The sequence below is a fragment of the Crassostrea angulata genome, chromosome 8, assembly GCF_025612915.1.
Source record: "Crassostrea angulata isolate pt1a10 chromosome 8, ASM2561291v2, whole genome shotgun sequence".
Lineage (NCBI taxonomy): Eukaryota > Metazoa > Mollusca > Bivalvia > Ostreida > Ostreidae > Magallana > Magallana angulata.
In genome coordinates this window covers 58,067,474-58,087,343 of record NC_069118.1, presented here as the reverse complement: position 1 = coordinate 58,087,343, position 19,870 = coordinate 58,067,474, and the positions used below count along the sequence as shown (strand labels likewise).

At 34.0% G+C, this 19,870-nt stretch overlaps 1 pseudogene; it reads right to left on the bottom strand.

The window, feature by feature from the left end:
• Positions 1–2,697: 2,697 nt before the first annotated feature.
• On the bottom strand, positions 2,698–5,741 carry LOC128159801 (ankyrin repeat and KH domain-containing protein 1-like; annotated as a pseudogene).
• Between the last annotated feature and the right edge of the window lie 14,129 nt (positions 5,742–19,870).

Here is a 19,870-nt window from a genome sequence, read left to right as displayed (position 1 = left end):
TGTTCAGGGAAAATATAAAAACACACAGTTATGTATTATACCCTGTCAAAAGTCTCTGCTTCCACCATTTTTTAAAAAATATTTTGATTATCAATCAATCATAATACCTTTTTTTTTTTTTTACCAAATTACCAAAATGAAGAGTACCCAGACGAGTAAGTTGAAAATGTGTGGAAGGTGTCCCAACTACTTCGGAATGAAGAAAGATTTAAAAATTTTCCGTTATTAATTTGTTTTCTTTCATGTTAATTTTTCCAGGTAAAAATAGTGAAGAATCAAATTGTGAATGACAAAATTATAATTTTCCCCTTGTTTCAATTTGTCAGGTATTTGTACCGGTATTATCTTTAAAATTCATAAAAAATGGCTGAAAACTGTAACATGAGACAGACTATAAAATGTATACAAGAATATGTTGCAAATCATTTATAAATTTGCAAATTTTATGTAGCCTAACAATACCACCAAAAAAAATGGGGGGGGGGGGGGGGTCAAAATATGCTGATGTTTTGATATGCTGTTCATTTTCTTTTTTTAATAGATAAACATTCCCTGTTGTCAAGTTCATTTCCACAATATTGAATAAAGGTAATTGTACATTGTAGTATAAAGAAATTCATTTTCATTGGTTTTTTAAAATAGTTAAAATTTTGGATCCGCACCTGTAACGGATTCTAGTTATTGCCTTTATTGAAAAAAAAAAATAAATAAACAACAAACGTATATATCACAAAGAAAACAAGCTATGATTAAAATTAATAAACATCATTTATCTCTATGTGTTTTTTATCTGAAGAAGTCATTTGAAATTTTTTTTCTCGTCCTTCTGTATGAGTTTTATTGTTATTTACATGAACAAAAAGTGAAAGAATTTTGAATTAACGTTGGCCCCCCACTTTTCTGTGACCCTGTAAAAATTGAATTGAAAATAAGGAAATAAACAGTGAAATTGAAGTGAAAAGTATAACCCCCCCCCCCCCCCCCCAACGGATTAGGATTTTCAGGATTTGGGTAACACCCCCCCCCCCTTTTTTTTGCTTTTTTTTTTGGATGAGTCTGCTTCCCCCCCCCCCTCCCCACACACACACACACACACACACACACTTTCAAAAACGATGCTACGTGCCTGCAATCAAATTAAAATTAGATCCTTCACGCTACCGTATTTGACGAGAGCGTGGAGGATCTAGTTTTGATTTGATTGTGAATGCTCACTCGTAAGTTATTTCGGCAGTTAGTCTTTATATATATATATTAGATCGTTAATCTTTCATGTGCTGATCCAACAACATCATGACATGCTATAGGCAGACATTAAATGCGGTTAAAACCTCTCGGGGCACAATATTTATAAAAATGTGATTGAATTCTTTTACTTTTTACTTAATAAATCGTATAATAATATATTCTTTTTGTAGTTTATACAATATATTTTATAGTGGAGCATAAATTGTGCAATTCATGACTACCATCCCCAGGGGCCATAATGTTTTGGGGTAAAAATTTTACAATTCATATTTTTTTTAACAAACTCTTCTTTGTCAACTGTTGGACAATCAGTGGATAAACAAGCAAATGCTGATGATAAATGAGGAGGCTTCTACCAAGTTATGGCTACAGGGTCGGTGATTCTGATGTTGGAGCAGGGCTCCATTATAAGATAGTGATCGTTTAATAAGTATTCAATATTATTCATCAAGTCTTATCTATGTACCATTTGTTTTAGCAGACAAACGAAGCATAGTGTTATAATACATTTTTTTTCGAGAGGTGGACAAGCATAGCCTACATTCTGTCCACTTAATTCTAAATGAGCAGGCACGTAGCATCAGGGGGAGAGGGCCTGCCCCCCCCCCTCCCCCACTTTTTCTCGCACCAAATAGTTTTCTTAAATTTACATGGTAAAAATTGAATTATCATGGGGTTGCCCCCCCCCCCCCCCCACTTTTTTGGGAGTATGTATAAAATTTGGAACAGACATGAGAGAAATCGAAGTAACAATTTATAAATCTACGCCAACCCCCCCCCCCCCTGCCCCCCCCCCCCCCCCCCTCCACGGATTAGGATTTTGAAGATTTTGGGAAACTGCCATTTCCCTTATTTTTTTTTTTTTTTTTTGCTTGTCAAGATTTTTTGGATGAGTCTGCCCCCCCCCCCCCACACACTTTCAAAATCGATGCTACGTGCCTGCCTAGGAACATTCTTACGTCAAATCTTAGGAACACACATAGGTTAAATCTTAGGAAAGTTTCAAATTTTTTTTGTTTCCATTCATTTAAGAAAGTAAATTGAACTGAATTTTTATTTTTTTTAAAAGTATGAATTTATAGATAAAACCTGTCATTTATAATTAAGAAAAAGTTAAGTATACAAAAAACAGATTCTGTACTTTAGGTTGAGTTACTTGCTTATGTAGAATATATATATATACATACATGTATGTATACCATGTATATATATTCTATAGGTATGTACAGCTTTACCATGCTCCTCTTGATGAGGCACTAAAAATCTACGGAGATAGAATTCTAAAACTAAGCTGAATAAATCATGATTAGGAAACCAGGTTTTTATTAAGACGATCTTCAATGTATTTTAATGCACGTTTCAATGAATTATTGCTTATCAAAGAGAGATAACTCCTTTATTTGGATGAAAACTGTCAGTCAGAGTGTACGGTATTTTACATGTTATTTGTAACAATTAGGCCACTCTCGTTTTAAAATTCACATCCATCGCATTCAATCGAAAACAAATATACAGCCAACAAGTATGACTGCTATTATTGTTTTTTCAGCATTCAATTCAATTAAATATTTATTATATTAAAATACAAAGATGTAGGGTACATTTAGCTTTTTTCAAACCTTGAGCGACATCAACTGATAGAAGAATGTAACATATTTTGGTAAACAAGATTTTCTGTAACCTCACCGTTACGGAGATTGGTTCCTCGATATATTCAAAACTTTTGGGGTATCAGTCTTACAAACTATAGTTACATCTGATATGCAATTATGCAGATTTATGTTTAAAACAATATCCAGTCAAAATTCAATTTTATTTACTTCAGTCCATTTAGTGTATTATATCCCACACAGAATATAAGTACAAACAATATGGGAAGATTGGTCTCTTTTAAAGGTCATGATTATTGAAATAATAAAATGCTTTCTTTTGGTGAGTTATGAGGGATATGAACGTGGCGACATTACAAAAAAAAATACTTAACCCGCGTCAGCGGGTCATTTAATTTTTTCTGCAATCATCGTTACCTTCATAGCCCGCATGAATCGTCAAAGAAAGCATTTTCTTGTTTATATTTACCGAAAGCAACATTTCCTTATTCAACAATATCGCTAGATGTCCTTCAAAACAAATGGGTGATACATATAAATGCATATGTTCAAAAAGAAATATGATAAGTCAATTATACACTTACATGTAAAAACAAACAACTTAACATGCCTTTGTCTGTAATAACATTACGAATCAATCAAAATAATATTCATAACATGGTATCAACAAGGCAAACTCTTACAAATGTATTTTTTGGGGGTGCTTCAAAATTGTCAATTGAGTAATTTATATATAAGTTTTTGTTAATTCATGACAAGGCTTTCATTGACCATTGTTTTATTTATTTATTTTTTGTCAGTGAGCAGCTAAACAAAGCAAGTCTTCCTGTAAAGATGATGGCAGAGGTCACAGTCTGACTTTGTCGTGTAAATTCTTCTGTAAAACTTTACGAATAGTTAGAGCTGAAACTTTAAACAACGAATGAGGGTTAGATGCTAGCGAACATAGCTGCCCTAGAGCTAGGGTATTTTCTTTGAGCGCCGCAGGAGTATCAATAGTGCCCATAGGATCAACTAGATACGGGTACTTCGATAGGTTATAGCCATAATCATATAACAGTTCCACTACGTCAAAGAAACCCAAGTGGATGGCCAGCTCACAGGGATCAAAGTAGAACTCCTCTCTCCGCCTGACGATTCGGCCTGGGAGATTGATAGGACTGTTGTATTCAAGCAAAAGTCTGATCGTCTGGGTGTCGTGGTTACAAACGGCTGGCAGAATGGGAGTTATTCCACAGGCAACTAAAATTGACCACTTTATGCTTTAAATTTATCGTTAATCAGTTTCATTTCAAAGGAAACAACAAGAATTGTTCTCATAAATATCCATTATTATTGCCTCATGACGATATTATATAATTATATAAGTCTACGTGACATATTGGTTAGATACATGTAAAGGGTTCATATTTAATATTTTGAACTTTTCAAAATAAAATATATTAAATTAATTAAACTTATATATTAGAAATGTAAGCTTTAAGGGTCAACTTAAAAAAAATTAACATGAATTATAGAGATTGATATAAGGATCCAAATAAAATCCAGTGACATTAAAGTCACTTTATTTTTGACGACGGTTTTAGAATGGTTTAATCATGAAAAAATGCATGTCCAACTTACATCGAATACCGGGATTCGCGCCATGATCCAAGAAAAACTTGACCAAAGTCGGGCACCTCAAAATCGAGGCCCCCATGAGCGGACAGCATTCCTCACAGGTTGTCATGTTGACATCACTTCCGGCGTGGAGTAGCATCAGGACAATGGTCAGACAGTCGTCGGTACGGATGGTCCCGTCAGCTCTCACACACTGGCGGATCACGTTAGTCATTGGAGTTCCCCCGGCCCCGTCCAGAGTATTTGGGTCACCGCCCGCCTCTAGCAGAATCTGGACCGCTTCAACTTTCAGCTTAAGAGCGGCATACTGAAAAATGTGCGTTGTGTAAAAATAGGGACTGGATTGGATGTTCATGACCGTTTTAATACTGTATAAATCTCCTTGGGCAGAGACCTCTAAGAAAATATTTAAAATTCTAAATATTAAATTTGAGAGCAAAATATTTTGGATTTATATCTAATTGTTTATGCCGGCCAAAATATCAGGATAATTGAAATCTTAAAGTAAATAGGCATTTTATTGACCATCCAGCCTCCTTAAGGTTCTGTAAATCCGTTAAATAATGTTACAACAGAAAATTGTGACGAAAGTTACATTTATAAAAATGATTGACGATATTAGCGTATGCTTATAGTACATATACTTGTAAAGCACTGCGTTTGGCCGCCAAGTCCCTCAAGTTAACTAAGGTTCCATGGTTTATCAGTAGACGCATCATCTCTGAGTCATATTCTGTACATCAGATTTAGAACACAACAACATGAGAGGGGTAATTCCTTTCATTGTCCCAATGTTTACATCCGCGCCATTACAAATCAACAAGTTCACCATTGCCACACAGTCTGACTCAATGGCATAATGTAATGGAGCTTTACCAAATTTATCGCACATATTGACAACATCCGGGCATCTTGTTACCAGGAATTCAACCACTTCCGTAAACTGGGGCATGATGGCGTGGATCAGTGGTGACATCCGCCATTTGTCACGTGACATGATGTCGGCCCCTCTGTCCACGAGGACCCGAATCGACTCGAGATGTCCTTTTCCACAACAGACATGGAGGATGGAGCTTGAACTGATGTTCTCCATGTCGTCATAATATTCATTCGGATTGGCCCCGCTGTCCAGAAGTTCTAGGATTTTGTCCGCATTATTTTCACACACAGCATGATAAAGCTCTGCTGCTTTGTCAACCATTGTATATGTGAGGAGTACTTGACCGAACCACCGTCTGTAAGCAGTCGGAGCTCCAATTAATGGTTGTGTTTAAATAGCTCTCTGTATACAGACTCTGCGTTATCATGGATCCAGGCATCTTCCCAAGTCAAGGGTTTCTGATCCGCTCCTCTCTACATAAAGCGGAGCGGATCAGAAACCCTTGACTTGGGAAGATGAGATCCAGGGGGCGTTTCCAAAGACAAAACAACAACAACAACACCCCCCCCCCCCAAAAAAAAAACCCCAAAAAAACAAAAACAAAACAAACAAACAAACAACAACTTCTTTTCGAAGATAAATCGACAAAGCTTGTCTTGACTAACAGTTTACTTAAAAAACCATAAGCTAACAAGATATATGCATGCGAGATATATGGAATGCATCAGTGTACTGGGGTTACTTGACCGATATTATACCGTAATCAAATGATTTCCTGAAATGTTGGCAAAGCTTGTGCGGTACTCAAAAAGTGTCTTAAAACCTCAAGACACCGTAAATTACGAGTTAAATGTCGGCTATTTTTGGCATAGCACAACGGGTGAAAACATTATAGTATATATATTGCTTCCATCAATTAATGATGATTTTTAATAAAAATACACATACCTATGAATTAAAGAAATACATGTACAATTGAAATCGATGAAAGGGAATATATCCAAGATATCGTCATTGAACAATTATCCATTTTCACTCATAAAATTTCACAGAAACGAAATCAATTTTCTTACAGAGATTTATAATGGGAAATGTTTACAACTTTTCTCCATTCGGAAGTACTCGGGATACCTCGCGCAATTTTTTAACGTTATCATCCGGGCTTATTAATGGCGGTTGCAATGCAAACTCTCCGTAGACTTTCAATTTTGGGATGTGTATTGAAGCCTGAAGCGGTAGAGGGGGCTTTTCAAAACAGATAATCTGGACATTTTTCATATTAGCAGATGAACGTTGTTTGAGCACAAAGGTATTTACTATTATTGAAATATCAAGCAAAAAGTGATGGAAGCAAAAACTCGGGACAGAGTATAGAGAGCAATACGGGACATAGACAAAAAAATTGTTTGATGAATCTGTAAGTTTAGCTCGTTCTTTTCCCCGCGCCCACTGGTTCTTAGAGCTTACAGGTGTAACGAAGAATATTGACCCGGGTTGAAAATTGACCCGGGGGTCATTTTTCAACGTTGAATATTGACCCGGGGGGTCATTTTTCAACGTTGAAAATTGAGACCAAAATCGTGAAATTTATACCCGGGGTCATTTTTCAACGGTATGAGAAAGATTTTTCTAAACTCTGATGTCCTCGACCCGTTGAAAATTGATCCTGTTGAGAATTGACCCAAACCTCAGAGTTTTGATCTGAACTGGAACTTACTCTACACGGTTTAAATGTACAATCATGCACACATTTGAAAGTTTCAGTTTTAAAATGTACATACTGTCCAATACATATGCGGACGTGGCTAATTTCTTTTCGGCTGATATGTCCAATTAATCATTTAGTTTTTAGATTGAAAATATGATACCCATTTATTATTACAATACTATGTATAAAAGCTAAGAAGATGACCGTTTGCTTCGGAATGGAGCAGGCGGGTAGGGCTAGAATATTTTTTGACATAGATGCCATGGTTTTCATTCCCTCATGTGACAGAATTTAAAGTTTAAACTTGTCACAGTCTCTGATAAATACATCTAACAAACATATTGTCCGTCACTTTTAAGGCAATTCAACAATTTTCATATATACTGGGTTTTTTTTATACGTATATATACAGCATATACATATTTACACATGTTTATAATTTTCTACGACTTAAAAATGATTTTTCATAAACTTGTCTGATTAACTTTATTGAAGCACCATCCAATTTTCTGCATATACAGTCATGGTTCTTCTTAAAAATGCAATTTATTTCTATTATTTTGAGTTTTCAATTCTATTATTTACCTGTAAATTAGAAACACAGGCAACTGACGTAATATATTTTCTCAAAATTAAAAACATATACCCTCTACAGCAAAAATGTTATCAATTTTAAAAAAAAGTAGGTTTGCATCTAAATATACAGTCGGAGGATGGTTGATCTAATTATATTAATGGTATATACATTAAAAAGGTATGCGAAAAGTATACAACTGATAGATATGTTGTTTGGAGCAGCTGTATCAAGGAAAAATCCGAATTGCTTAAACATGTACAAATTGAAGCAACCAGGACAGTGACAGGGATCAGAGTTAATTCTTCTAAAATAATTTTATATAGTGAGCTTAATTTGGAAACCTTGCAATCTCGAAGGGATAACCATAAACTAATTATATTCTACAAGAATATAAATGGTTTAGCACCACAAGATATGTTAGATTGAATTCAATCATATTTTCTTACTGAACATGCATATAATCATAGATCGAATTAGCTTTTTTACTATATACCACTATATACTTATTACAATAGCTTTGCTCCGTCTACATGTAAATTATGGAATATAGAAAATTTCATTAACTTTATCTTTCTATTAAGTCAAAACTTTAAAAAACAAAATATACCTAGAGTTTACAAACCTTTCAGTTAAGATAATAGGAAATATTATTTTACGTCAATTACGGAATAAAGCTAGTAAAGCTTACTTATTTAAGGATTTTTTTTCTGATGTGAATCGATGTTTATACTGTGGGTCTGAATCTGAAGGAAATGTGATTTTTCCCCTGGATATCCAAGATACACTCAACAAAAAGACGAACTTTTTAAACAACTTTTTGACATTAGTGTACCATTTTATATGAACTATATACTTTGTGGTAGTTCTGATTTTTCATATAGATAAAATTGTAAAATTGTTCCCCATGTTTATACTTATATTAGATCTCCAAAGCGTTTTTGATTCTCTTAAGGTACACTGTTTAAATTTAAGTATTATACCTGTATATTTACTTAATATATAGTTCCCTTTTATTTACTGTTCTTTTCAAATGGGCTGGATCATGAAAATCTCATTATGTTTGTATCTCTGCAGGTATAAATGAAGGTGATATGTTTGTTAATATAGGTGTGAGTGAACATGTCTACCAACAATATGTCATACAATCATACATGATAAATATTCAGATAATTATTTAATATTCAAGTACCTCATGTCTTATATACACATAATATACACATTAAACACGTTTAAATTAAATTAATAATGTAGGTGGCTGTGATAGGAAGGTCAATCATCTACTCCAACGCTGCTGTATGATCTTCTACTACTTATTTCTATTCACAAAATGCAATTTACCAATTCATTGACGAAAACAATTACTGTTAGTAAATTTATGATAAATTTTTGTGATCAAAGCAGTTTACTTTAAAGCAAAATTTTATTGTCATCCTGTACAAAAATTAGGTTGCTAACTTGCTACAGATTCCATGAAGCAGAATTGTTAATGCCTAGAAAAATTAGCGATTTGATGATATTTAGTTACATCAAAAGTTATTCTAACGGAACAAATAAAACACCAAAATTCGGCTTTCAAGGTATAGTTACAACAGCATTGTTCATGAAAGAGTACAATCATGTTAGCATATCTTCATTTTGTAAACTGTTATTGGCTGGGTGGGTGTGAATACAAAATTTAGACAGTCACAGTTTTAACAAACTGAGTGGGTGCAAACACAAAAAGCTCAATATGACATACTGTAATTTTTTTTATTTACATCCACTCAGAAAATTTACAATGAACAATATCAAAGTTTCAATTTACTGGGTGAACGTAAAACCAAAATTAAATAATATGACGTATTGTAATTTTTTAAAAATTATTTATATTTGTACACTTTTCCAGCAAATTAAAAAAAGAGTTTTACTGAATTGAATATTTTAACGTGTAACCATGTATACTAATACATGTATTATTAAAAACATATATTTCTTTAAAAATATATAGATATCACACACAGCAATTATACGCGAAAAGTTTATTATGAATAAAATAGTTATTACATGTACCCCCCCCCCCCCCCCCCCCCCCCCCCCCGTTGAAACATGTGAACATGTATATCTAAAGAATAAATATATAAAAATTGATAATTTTTAATTAAATAAACTCAAGTTATAAAATTGATTCGTTAATTTGTGCTTCTTTGCTGTTGAATTTTGAACCGGTTTCATGATCAAAATTCCACGATGCGGGTCAATTTTCAACGGATTAGGGTCTTTATTCAACACCTTTGGTCTCAATATTCAACGTGGAATAATGACACCCGGGTCAATTTTCAACCCGGGTCAATATTCTTCGTTACACCGGCGCGCGCTGGCGAGCTGTGCTCGCTATTATGGTAAATGTACATGCATTGTATTTGTTACTTTTAGGCATGCATTTTATATGGAGTAAATATACGTTAATGAAATTCCGGATATATTAAGAAACTGGCGACACACTTGAAATGAAATAAATTATATTGAAGTGCGCTAGTTTTTTTCTGTTATATAGTTTTGAAGTTTCAAAACTGTCAACAACACACATCAGTATTAGAACTAATGGAGTTTGATTCATTAATGTTATAAGATCTATTAAAGTTTGATTAATTATTGGATCTATTAAAGTTTGATTCATTATTTTATCACATGTTTATCTTAATATGCGCAGGAAATCACTCATGGGATAAATTTTTTATATTCCACTGTGTGTTCTTACGCCAGGTGACGTCATAACTAAACATTACGTAGCTTCAGGCGGATTATTAACGTAGAATGAAAAAGTAACAAAACAACTCATTTGAAAAGTGTCGAGTTATAAATGAGAAGCATTTAATGCTAAGAAGATGGGTGGATAAGGCGTGTAAAATGCCCATACGCGGTTGGACAGGCTACTGAAAAATTAAAGTATCAATAAATCTGATGGTTTTTTTTAAATCATTGAAAACAATATATATTTAACGAATTATTGATTTTTAACCTATAGGTATGTTCAATACTTGGAATATGTTGACTCAAACAGGCGTGTACGTATCAAAACCTGCAAATACTGTCATTTTTTAGAACTTCAGGGCATTTTCTTTTATAGAGTGGGTCTTTGCTGCATATTTTTCTCATAGTCTAATTAAGGTCGATTGGAAAACAAACCGATTTCAATCAACAAAGACGTGGAGAGATGACCCACTATACATTAAAAATATCATTTTGTATCCCAACAATTGAACGTTTTGAAAAAATAATACAAGTACGGTAGTTCGTGACCTTAGTCACACATAATATTTAAAAAGCCCACTTTGTTAATTGTGTCTGAAATGGCTCAGTGGTTAGAGCACCTGGCATAAGCTAACCTTATATATCTAGGGTTTTTAAGTTACGGGTTCGATACCACCGTAATTTCCGACAATATTTTTTTTTCTTATTTTTTGTTAAATACATGTATATTAAAAACTGACTATAGTTAGAAATTTTGCCTTTGCAAAGTTTTATTATAATTTATTTGAATAGATTTAATTGGGGAAACATAAATTCAAAATTGTATTTCACTACTAAACCGAATGGGCATTTGTGCCATCTTCTTCCCCCATCTTCTTTATTTTTTTCTAAGAATTTATAAAAATATGCTCAAAAATTAAATGTTTGTATATTAATCTTTAAGGAACTTTTTTCCGAGCGTTAAGTTGTTGACGTCCTGTAGTAAATATGTTGTGCGGCTAACAATTATAATTTTATAGAAAAAAATTAAGATTAAACCAAAACAAGAGGCCCATGGGCCACATCGCTCACCTGAACAGCAGTTCCTTGTAACATTACATTTCGTAGCATATGCTTTTTCTATTTTAAACATTGAACCCCTTTCTGGGGACCCAGTAATGGTCCGAGGTTTATGGTTGGCTTGAACAACATAAATAGTAAAATAGGAATGAAAATGTGTAGCACTGCGGTGGGACCGCACGTACACAACCTGAAAAACTGAACGTAGAAGAGTTCCACTTCAAGAGGAATAACTCTCAGACTGTACAGAACATTAAGAAAGATAACTCTTGGTTCCACTACATTAGAGTTTACACAATTTGAGGATCCTTGCATAGTAATCTCACAAACTGTAGCATTATAGTTCTCGAGAAGAACTTTTTAAAAACATTTTCAATATATCTTTCTATGTTAAACTTTGAACCCCTTTTGGGGCCACAGTATTAGTCCAGTGCTAAAGTTTTAATTATTTGGAATCTACATTATTTAAGGATGCTTGCATAGTTATCTCACAAGCTGAAGCATTATAGTTCCCTAGAAAAAGATTTTTCAACATTTTCCCTCTATATTTCTCTGCTAAACTTTGAACACCTCTTGGGGCCCCAGTATTAGATTGAGGTCACGGCTTTTATAATTTTGAATCTACACTATTTGAGGGTGCTTACGTAGTTATCTGACAAATTGATGCATTGTAGTTCTCTAAAAGAAGATTTTTAAACATTTTCCATATATACCGGTACTTCTACATTTAACTTTAAACCCATCTTGGGTCCCTAGTATTAGTCCAGGGGTCACTATTTTAAAACTCTCGAACCTTCATTATCTAAGGTTGTATGCATGATAGTAATCTCACAAATTGAAGCATTGTAGTTCTCGAGAAGAAGATTTTTTAACCTGTTACCTTTATATTTCTATAATAAACTTTGACACCATCTTGGGGCCCCATTATTGGTCCGGGGGTCACGATTTTACGAAATAGGAATCTACATAAGCGAAGGATGCATGCATAGATATTCCACGAACTAAAACATTGTAGTTCTTGAGAAGAAAATTTTTAAACTTTTCCTTTGTTTTTTAAAATGTTTAAATTTTGAACCCCTCTTGGTGCCCATCAATTGTCCGGGAGTTACAATTTTTTGAATCTACATTATTTAAGGATGTACATGTATGCATAGTAATATCCCAAACAGTTGCACGATGGTTCTTGAGAAGATTTTAAAACATTTTCCTATATATGTTAAAATCTAAACCCCTCCTGGGGCCCCACTTTTGTTCGGGGGTCACGATTTTTACAATCTTCACTATATATACAACATTTTGTGTATGTATTGGCATTTTTGGTGAAGTGGTTCTTCAGAAGAAATTTTTTTAAACATTTTTCATATGTAGTTCTATGTTAAATTTTGATCCCCGCCTGGGGCCCCAGTTTTGGTCCGAGGGTCACGATTTTTACAATTTAGAATCTTCATTATACATACAAGCTTTTGTGTAAATATTGGCATTTCTGGTGCAGTGGTTCTTGAGAAGAAGATTTTTTAAACATTTTCCTATGTATTTCTATGTTAAACTTTGAACCCCGCCTGGGGCCCCAGTTTTGGTCCTTGGGTCACGATTTTTACAATTTAGAATCTTCACTATATATACAAGCTTTTGTGTAAATATTGGCATTTCTGGTGCAGTGGTTCTTGAGAAGAAGATTTTTTAAACATTTTCCTATGTATTTCTATGTTAAACTTTGAACCCCGCCTGGGGCCCCAGTTTTGGTCCTTGGGTCACGATTTTTACAATTTAGAATCTTCACTTTGTATACAAGCTTTTGTGTAAATATTGGCATTCCTGGTGCAGTGGTTCTTGAGAAGAAGATTTTTTAAACATTTTCCTATGTATTTCTATGTTAAACTTTGAACCCCGCCTGGGGCCCCAGTTTTGGTCCTTGGGTCACGATTTTTACAATTTAGAATCTTCACTATATATACAAGCTTTTGTGTAAATATTGGCATTTCTGGTGCAGTGGTTCTTGAGAAGAAGATTTTTTAAACATTTTCCTATGTATTTCTATGTTAAACTTTGAACCCCGCCTGGGGCCCCAGTTTTGGTCCTTGGGTCACGATTTTTACAATTTAGAATCTTCACTTTGTATACAAGCTTTTGTGTAAATATTGGCATTCCTGGTGCAGTGGTTCTTGAGAAGAAGATTTTTTAAACATTTTCCTATGTATTTCTATGTTAAACTTTGAACCCCGCCTGGGGCCCCAGTTTTGGTCCTTGGGTCACGATTTTTACAATTTAGAATCTTCACTTTGTATACAAGCTTTTGTGTAAATATTGGCATTCCTGGTGCAGTGGTTCTTGAGAAGAAGATTTTTTAAACATTTTCCTATGTATTTCTATGTTAAACTTTGAACCCCGCCTGGGGCCCCAGTTTTGGTCCTTGGGTCACGATTTTTACAATTTAGAATCTTCACTATATATACAAGCTTTTGTGTAAATATTGGCATTTCTGGTGCAGTGGTTCTTGAGAAGAAGATTTTTTAAACATTTTCCTATGTATTTCTATATATGTTAAATTTTGAACCCCGCCTGGGGCCCCAGTTTTGGTCCGAGGGTCACGATTTTTACAATTTAGAATCTTCACTATATATACAAGCTTTTGTGTAAATATTGGCATTTCTGGTGCAGTGGTTCTTGAGAAGAAGATTTTTTAAACATTTTCCTATGCATTTCTATATATGTTAAATGTTGAACCCCGCCTGGGGCCCCAGTTTTGGTCCGAGGGTCACGATTTTTACAATTTAGAATCTTCACTATATATACAAGCTTTTGTGTAAATATTGGCATTTCTGGTGCAGTGGTTCTTGAGAAGAAGATTTTTAAAGACATGCACCCTATACTCACTGTTTCGCAATTATCTCCCTTTTGAAAAGGGCTGTGCCCTTTATTTTAACAATTTATAATCCCCTTTCCATAAGGATGCTTTGTACCAAATTTGGTTAAATTTGGCCCAGTGGTTTTTGAGAAGAAGTTGAAAATGTGAAAAGTTTACAGACGGACGGACAGACAGACGGACGGACGGACGACGGACAACGGGTGATCAGAAAAGCTCACTTGAACCTTCGGTTCAGGTGAGCTAAAAATGAGGTGAAACATGTGATAAAAAGAATATCTCATGATTTGCGATTTTATATGATTGTTATCCAACTCGTTGTGTGTTTTCTATCCCCTTGCCAAGGCTCGGGGATAGAAAACACACAACTCGTTGGACAAAAATCATATACAATCGCAAATCATGAGATATCCTATATAGATCTATTAGAGTTTGATTGATTATCATGTATATATATAGAGGATATCTATATTGTGTGATTTTATATTTGCTTTATCCAACGAGTTGAAATGGTGTATATATTCGCGAGGCTTGCCGAGCGAATATAACCATTTAAACGAGTTGGATAAAGCAAATATAAAATCACACAATTATAGATGTTCTATTTATCTCATACAATTTGATTTATATTATGAAGCTTTTGAGACAGTCCCTTGTGTGACCCAAATTGTTTTTTTTTTCAAAGGTTAAAAACGATGATGCAACGTTGTGTTATGCGGCTACTGTGACCTTGCGCAATACAATTTAGTACGTCATTCCTGAGGTAAATCTAACTGTTTTCATGTAAAGTTTCACTGAAATAAACCTTAAAATAATTGTTTAGCTCTAGATAATTTTTCTTAGAGCTTATTCACTTGATTAAATGGAAATTCCGATTAGAAGACTTGACTAATCAAGTTTGTTAATTGACATACACAAAGTTGCGAATGCTCGTTAGTTTGAATTGACTCGAACGAGGAACAGTTGTTGATGCATAATGTTTAATAAAACAAACACTGGGCTAGCCTTATGATTAAAAATTGAAAATAGTGAATAAGGATTGTAGCGTCCTTGTATGCTACGCACACGGATTAACCAGATTTAGACCATGAATAAAACAGGTTCGTCATTGAAGACCTTTATTCAAACCGGAAACAACGTCACACATAATAAGGGGCAATAACCCAACATAACACAGTAGGGGATAGCATAGAGTTACCTCTCTTAGAATACGTAATGTAAATAACAAACACTACATCCCTTCCTTTCTCGCAATACAACTATGTGACTGTCAAATTCTTAATAATGATAAATTTCATTTGTTCTAATTCAGGAATATACGAAACAACACATGAGCGCATGCACATTTATTTGTATATTTATAAACAAAGTTGTCCGATCCAAGGTATGTGTCCGATGCATGGTTAGCTGCAGATCTGTAGCTCTCTGGTTGAAAAAAATTCGGATAGACAAACCAGAGAGCTACAGTTCCAAGCGTTGTAAAAACCTCCGATTTACGCCGCCGTTTTTGTGTCGCTCGCTTCGGGAATTATATCCGACTTTAAAAGCATTCAACCGCCTAAAAAATTGGATTTATTAATGAAACATATAGTTTACCCTAACTCTGCTAACTTTGTTTTCCTTTCAATGGTTCACAACGGCCATCCTTCGCCTTGGAATGTCATCGTTTTAAAAAACTCGCCTTATGACAACCATGTTTACCTAGTAGCGAGATCTCGGGTTCGTCGATTTACCCAAATGGACCCAAATGGCGATTAAAGTGGAAAACAATTATAATAAAATCCTTATTACTAATATTATCACTTGTTTTAGTCATTTCATGGGGTTGTTAGCCGTTATTAAGAAAAATAAAGACCCAAATGGCGACCCAAATGGCGATTCAAGCGGAAAACAATTCTAATAAAATCCTCATAATTTAGGGAAATTTGGAAAAATAAAAGCCGAAGGTACAAAACAATAATTAAAATTATTTCAGTATATCTTTAAAAATTGTTTTTGAAAAATAAAGATGAGCATTTTATCTCGATTTGTAAAAGTATATAATGTATGTAATTATATTCAAATAATATAAATATATATATTATATAAAAATAAAACAACTTTTTTCAAATAATTTTAATTATTGTTATGGACCTTCGGCTTTTATTTTTCCAAATTTCCCTAAATTATGAGGATTTTATTAGAATTGTTTTCCGCTTGAATTTGGGTCCATTTGGGTAAATCGACGAACCCGAGATCTCGCTACTAGGTAAACATGGTTGTCATAAGGCGAGTTTTTTAAAACGATGACATTCCAAGGCGAAGGATGGCCGTTGTGAACCATTGAAAGGAAAACAAAGTTAGCATAGTTAGGGTAAACAATATGTTTCATTAATAAATCCAATTTTTTAGGCGGTTGAATGCTTTTAAAGTCGGATATAATTCCCGAAGCGAGCGACACAAAAACGGCGGCGTAAATCGGAGGTTTTTACAACGCTTGGAACTGTAGCTCTCTGGTTTGTCTATCCGAATTTTTTCAACCAGAGAGCTACAGATCTGCAGCTAGGTTAAATCACCCTGAGGAGGGTGGGGTGTTGGGGGATGCATTGGGGAGGGGTGTTGTCCTACAATACAGCGAGCACTGATAAGGGCTAGGGCATCTTGACTTGGGCAGACAAGGTCTGGAACGTCCACTCTGCTGAACAAAGCCCTGGAATAATTCCCCCAATCTTTGTAGCTTCGAGAGTTACACATTAACACCCCAGTTTTTAGTCTTAGTCTTCATGTATCAAATCCGTTCACACGGAAAGAGCTAAATAAATCCACTCCCCACGCCAAACTTTTTGAAAGACTTCGCAGCGCTGACCAACAGGAAATGAATAAAATATATCAATACAATAACCAAACCGCGATGGACTTCTTCGTACATTTATAGTTAATACATGTACCACTACATGTGTTGCCCCTGAGCAGATCTTTATGGGAATGTGGGTCGGGTGGATCCAGACCCCATCCCCTCGGAAAAATCACATTTCTTAAATTTACATTAATTGCAAAATTACAGAGGATATGCCTCGGACCCCCTGGAAAAATACTAATATATCTGGATCCGCGCATGTTACATACATGTAAATTTGTGGTTAATACATTTAATACCATTAAATGTGTCTATGATAAAATACATGTATTTATATAATACCTGTATGGTTAAGCATTTGCATTAACCTACAAACATGACATTTTAATGAATTGTGCAAAGAAGGATAACTCTCAAAGAGAGAGAGAGAGAGAGAGAGAGAGAGAGAGAGAGAGAGAGAGAGAAATCAATTGGAATTGGCATAACTTAAGTTGAGAATTAAACAAATCGAAGGAAATTACAAAACTAAAAGTTAAATACTTAAATACCAAAACAGAAGAGTTTGACAATAAAAACGCCAGCTTTATTACTGTCTTTGCTAGCTCAGGAAAATTCAATGTGTCTATACTGTTAAACAGAAGTTGGTGGCATGACTGAAAAATGAACATGATGAATAACTATATCTCCCTCCCTTCCCATACATTTACACTTCATTCACTGTAATATCTAGAAAAGAAAATTCTTAAAGTTGTTATATTCATTGAATAATTAAAATTACAGTTACCAAATGTAATACAAACTGCAATACTGGGTAATTACAATTTAAAGAACTCATAAAATAACTCATAAAATGACTGAATTAAGACAGTTCTATGCATTTCAAGAAAAGGGAACATTTTACTGCTCAAAAATTTCAGTTTAACGGTACCTAAAAATATAAAAGGTTGCAAATATAAAAAAAAAAAAAAAAATTGCACACAGCAAAAGGCATAACATTCATATCTCCTTCAAAAGCAAATAAAAATGCTCCATTTACAAAATATATGAAACCAGACCTTGTCATGATACAGTGAACAAATATGTATATGTTTTAATCTCGCATTTTTATTGACAAGGGTAAGGGGTTATAATCGAAAGAGACCCTAGCTACATTTACCGTATTGTGCAGTCAGGCAGTCATTCAGACATCAGTGTCAGGAATAAACAAGGATCCTAAATATTTGTTAAAAATAATTTATATCTGTGGTATGCCTAATCTTCATTATTAAAAAAAAATCATTAAATTAATAGACCAAAGCATCATTCATTTATGAACAGAAAATTATCATTTATAAAAGGCTTAACATTATGAATATAAAAATTTTCTAAGAAGCATCTCTCTACAAAACTGAGCAATTCCCTAGCCTCTCACTTGAAGGCCTCTCAATCACTGGCAATCAACAACTCAAGCAAGAGATTAGCAATTCCATAGCACTGAAAGCAAGACTAGATGATAGATATATATATATATTAAACATAACAAAAGTCTACAATTCTAACTCTCGTGAACAACCTTCATAGCTTGTAAAATCTAACAACCAACATAATACAAAAACATTGTAATCAGGGACAATTGCTATTTATGGAGTTCAGCATTTTAATATTTCACTCGTTGGCATTGTTTGATAAAAATCACAAGTTCTCTAGCATTTATAAGACTGCATACATGATAAAAAAAAATTATACTAAACTTTCACATTTTTTTTCTCTCAACAAGGCTCAGTTATTATTTTTCCACCATCACTAACCAAGGGAGACAATTCTCTAAAAGGTAGATTGCCTCCCTTGGCTAGCTTAGACGATATGTCAATTGATAAAACATGGCAGTCGATCAATATTAATTTTGGAATAAATTCACAAAATTGCATGGTTATAAAAAAAAATCATATTTACTTTTGATATTGCACAGAAAGAACAATACATAAAAGTTTCAAAATATACACAAATAAAAAAATCATCTCTAGTTAATTTAACTACACCTCAGGTTGTTATTCTTAACATTATTTGCTTTTACTTTGAGCACTGTATAAATTTAATGGTTAAATTCTGGAGAACCAAGCCCTAGGCAAGTAACTAGGATAAAATATGAAAACATAATAAATACCAGCTTCTAAGTTTTTACATCCCTAGCGGATAATGGAATTTATTATAAATATACATGTACAAAAATAAAAACCGGCCGTAAATTCTTTCAAAGAAAAAAAAGTACAAACATCTAAAGGTTCTACAAGTTATTGTTCTACATCGCCTAGCTTAAATATAAATTAATATATAAAAAAAATAATTGGAATGTCCTCTTTCTCTAAATGAGCTTTGAAATTGATCACTTGATGAGACTTTGGGACTATTCCTGGTATATCCGGGTGATTTCTTAGTCTTAGCTGAGTATTGGATGTCTTATATCTGTATGTCCAAATGATAATTTTATCTACATTCAAAATTTTAGGTGTTGTTGGTCCAATATGTGTTACTGGGCTCCAGTCTGGAGGTTAATAATTATCTATTTAATAATTTTATTCTCGTATTGGAAATTCTTTTCACGCATGTCAACATTATGTGTTGAAAAGTAAATTCAGGCCTACATCTATTAGTCTGGACCAGTAAGGAGTGATGTTTTCTGCCAATACCTAGTACTTAATAAAGAGAGAAGCAATCAATCTACCACTGTACCATATAGTGGTAGATTGTAACCATTGTACC